At 30.3% G+C, this 4,336-nt stretch overlaps 1 long non-coding RNA gene across 1 annotated transcript; it reads right to left on the reverse strand.

Annotated features, from left to right (window-relative positions):
* On the reverse strand, positions 3,479-4,336 carry LOC107625228. The gene is made up of 2 exons (XR_001617141.2): positions 4,155-4,336; positions 3,479-3,948 (listed from the first exon to the last, which is right to left on the reverse strand). It is a non-coding gene; the product is annotated as an uncharacterized LOC107625228 (long non-coding RNA).

Consider the following 4,336-nt stretch of genomic DNA (forward strand, 5'->3'; position numbering starts at 1 on the left):
TTTTTTATATACTAAGAATCGGGATTGTTGGAAGTTCCATGATCCCACCCTTATTTCTCCAACGTATCATTCAGAATTTTAATTTGGAGTGAGAAGCAATTAATATCAAATATTATAAATTAAAAACAAATAAAATTAATTAAATATAATTATAAATTAGTTAAGTTATTTACTTTTGGCTGATCACCTCTTGATTCCATATACTTTTCCGAACGAAAAATAATATACCAATTGTTGAATATATAGGACATCTATTTATATATAGATTCTCATAGTTCATATTCTTTGTAATTGACTTTGTTTGCAATTTCCAAACTTTTTATCGAAAGATGAAATTTTTTCCTTGGAGAAGTGGTGCAATTAAAAACGTGATTAGTAATACCTCAAAATCATTTCTTCAACAAAAAGATTTTGTCTAAGTCAAAGACACTTTGAAGAAAAATAATTTCATATTTAACGAATAATAAAATATATAAGTCACCTATCTATATATAGATTCTCATATCTCACAGAATGTGATATTCTTTATAAGTTATTTTCGTTTGTGTTAGTTAAGCTAATCACTTTGCTAAAAGAGAAAAAAAATTTCTTGAAGTGTTGTAATTAAAAACGTAGACATTATTATTAGAAAAACATTTGGTCAAGAAAAATTTTTTCTTTAAAGGAAAAATGGCTAACCTCTAATATCTTTCTCAAAGACATTTGAACGAAAAATAATTTCATATTTTCAACGATTGAATATATAGGTCACCTATCTATATATAAATTCTCATAATTCACCGAATATGATCTTTAGAATTGCCTTCGTTTGCAATAGCCAATCTAATCACTTTTCCGAAAGTGTAAAACTTTTTTCTTGAAGAAATGTTGCAATTAAAAACGGCGACATTAATACTACATTTCTTCAACAAAAATTTTCCTCTAAAGCGTAAATGATTATATTTTACTATCGCAATCGGAGACGCTTGAACAAAAATAATTTCATATTTGATAAATATTAGATACATAAGTTACTTATCTATATATAGATTCTCATATTTCACAAAATGTGATATTTTTTTGTCAATTGTCTTCATTTGCGAGAGCGAAACTAATCACTTTTGTAAAAGAGAAAAATATTTACTTAAACAAGTGTTGCAATTAAAAACATGGCATTATTCTTAGAAAAGCATTTGTTCAAGAAAAAAAATTTCTCTAAAAGAAAAATTAATTAAACTTTACTATCTCAATCAAAGACACTTGAACGAAAAATAATTTCATGTTTTTCAACTATTAAATATGTTCATCACATATCTATATATAGATTCTCATAATTTAGCAAATGTGATATTCTTTATCAGTTACCGTCATTTGCAATAACCAAATCATGACATAGATATTACGAAAGTATTTCTATAACAAAAATTTCTTTTCATAGGCAAAAATAATCAAGTTTCACTATTGCTATCGAAGGTAGTTGAATGAAGAATAGTTTTATATTTGCTAACTATTCAATGTCTCTGTCATTTATCCATATATAGATCTCACAATTAACAAAATGGGAGGTTCTTTAATAGCCAATTGTCATCCTATGCAACATCCAAGCCAATCTTTTCACAAAATTGGAGAACTTTTTAAAGAGATGCTCTCGTAAAGAATTTGGACAGAGGTTACAACAATATTTTTTTGCTAAACGGTTTTCTCTCTACTAAAAAAGATTAACCTTGACTATTGCAATATAACACCGTTGAAAGAAAAATAATTTCACATTTGTAAATGATTCAATACACGCATCACCTCCTCTATATATAGATTCTCATTGTTCATGAAATCGAAATTGTTTGTTTGCCAATTGCCATCAATTGCGATAACCAAGTTAATCATTTTTCCAGAAGAAGTTCTACAATTAACAATTTGGACATAGACATTGTGAAAACATTTATTCACAAAAAAAATTCTCATCGGAACAAAAATTTACTAAGATTCACTATTGCAATGAACTTAATTGAATGAAAAATATTTTCATATCTTCCAAATATTCAATTTATCTGTCGTTTATCTATATACATATTCTCATATTCAAAAACATTTGTGTTCTTTATTAGCCAATTGTCATTGTTTACCATAGTCAAGTTAATCATTTTCTCAAATGAGAACTTTTCCCTAGAAATGCTCCATTTCAAATTTGGACAGATATTTTAGTTAGAAAGTTCTCTATAGAAAAATTATTAACCTTGAATATTACAATAGAAGAGTTTTTAAAGAAAACTAATTTTACATTTGTAAAATGCATGTATCGCCAGTCTATATATAGATTCTAATAGTTCACAAAACATGAAATCGTTTCTTCACCAATTGCTATAGTTTGCAATAGACAAGCTCATCATTCTTCCAAAAGAGGAGAACTTTTTTCTTGAAAAAGTGCTACAATTAATAATTTGCACATAGATAAGAAAAGTTCTTCTTTGAAGGGAAAATGATTAAATTTCCCTATCGCAATCGAAAACACTTGAACAGAAAATAATTTCATATTTGCCAACTATTCAATAGATGCGCACCTATCTATATATAGATTATCATCATTCATTAAATGTTATATTCTTTTCAAGTCAATGTGGTTCTCATAAGTTTTCCTTGCAACAAGTCCACATACAAGACAAAACAAATCATTGGAAAAAATTTGATGCAATCTGGTTGAATGTGTAAGAAACTTACAAACTTCATGCTACTTTAAAATGAAAGTTTGCAGTAACTAGGAGGCATATAATAAAAGTTGAATTCTGGCTTTCAGGAATCAAGTGAGTTTCTGCAACCCGTCATGCCATTCAAAATACATGTTGTTCAAATTATACACTATGCATATATACTGTTGCCATAGTTCTAAAGCATTAAATGTTTGTCATGCAAATTCCTACATTTTGGTATCTAGATCAGCAAGAAGCTTGGCAATATAGTTAATTTAGTTTGTGATATGCAGTTATCGGAGGGAGTGTCTTGTAGTGAAATGTCCTCACATTCTCATAAATTTTACCTTAGGAATGTAAGGTTGCTTTATCTGGTAAGTAGTCTAAACATACATTCCCAGATAAGATGCATTTCTAAAAATGAAATTTGTCATATTTGTATTTTCACCGTGACCCAAAGGAAAGTTGGATTGCCAGGAGAAAGAAAATCCTTTTTTTCTATGTAAATGACTGAATTACCCTTGTACTATAAATCTTTGCCTGCCTGACTGCCTCCCACAGTCCCACCAGACCACCATCAGCTCCCATTGTTTTGGCATATGGGTAATTGTGAAAAAATACACTATATTCCCAAGAATGCTATTAGAAATCCAGACACCTGTTATAGTTATACTCATTGTTGGGAAAGCTAATCTTCAGATTTGTTTTCCCGAATAGAGAATTCTTAAGAAAATAACCATAATTCCAACAAACGCATGCCTCTTATATGCTACCCAGATAGAAATCAATAAATCATGATGTTGTGATCTCTCGTATTGATCTAGCATGACAAGAACAATTAATAAAAGCTTTTCCATACATCAACAAGCAGAGGGGAATGAATTTGGGGGAGAATAAGAAAACTTTAGGAGATGCTGATAAACTACTTCATACAATACTTACATAAATACATATACAATACACATTTAGAGTATAATTCTCATTTGGGAGGGTTGCGGATCTCTTGTATTTGAGGGACTTGTATATAAAAACTGAGTGTAATTTCTATGTAATATTAAAATCCCTTCTACACAGACATCCAATTAAAAACTACTTTTATATACATGGTAACACTTCGTTAGAGAGAGAGAGAGAGAGAGAGAGAGAGAGAAGAAAAGAAAGAAGGAAATTGTTGGTACCAGATGAGTAGTTCCTGCGAAAGAAGACTGAATATGAAACCATAAGAGTGATCCACAATCTCCTACAAACAAGAGTAAGCCGCTACGTCGCTTCACAACGATCATGCCTAAATTGAAACAATCATCAAACAGCGTAAGTCCGAGAAATAATATATCAAAAATAGCATTAATCGAAAACCAGAACAGAACATAAGAATTGAATGCTCGTTCTAGGTTTCGGTAGGTCAAAATAGTGCCCTAGGTCAAAGATGTGAGTCAAAATTGTTTTAATTTCCAGCAATAAATAACAGCAAAATGAACTTGCATAACTTACAAGTAGGGTATTGCAATCTCGGAAGAAGAATTAGAAATTAATCATCTTCGTCTTCGTCGTAATAATAGTAATAGTCGAGAGGGGGAGGAGAGAAACAGAGGAAGGTCCAAAGGAAGAGAGCGCAACGACCGAATTGGTGGAGAGGGAAACAGCAAACGAGATCCAAGAGCTGACTGCTGCTA

The sequence above is a fragment of the Arachis ipaensis genome, chromosome B01 (genome assembly GCF_000816755.2).
Source record: "Arachis ipaensis cultivar K30076 chromosome B01, Araip1.1, whole genome shotgun sequence".
In the NCBI taxonomy this organism is placed as follows: Eukaryota; Viridiplantae; Streptophyta; class Magnoliopsida; order Fabales; family Fabaceae; genus Arachis; species Arachis ipaensis.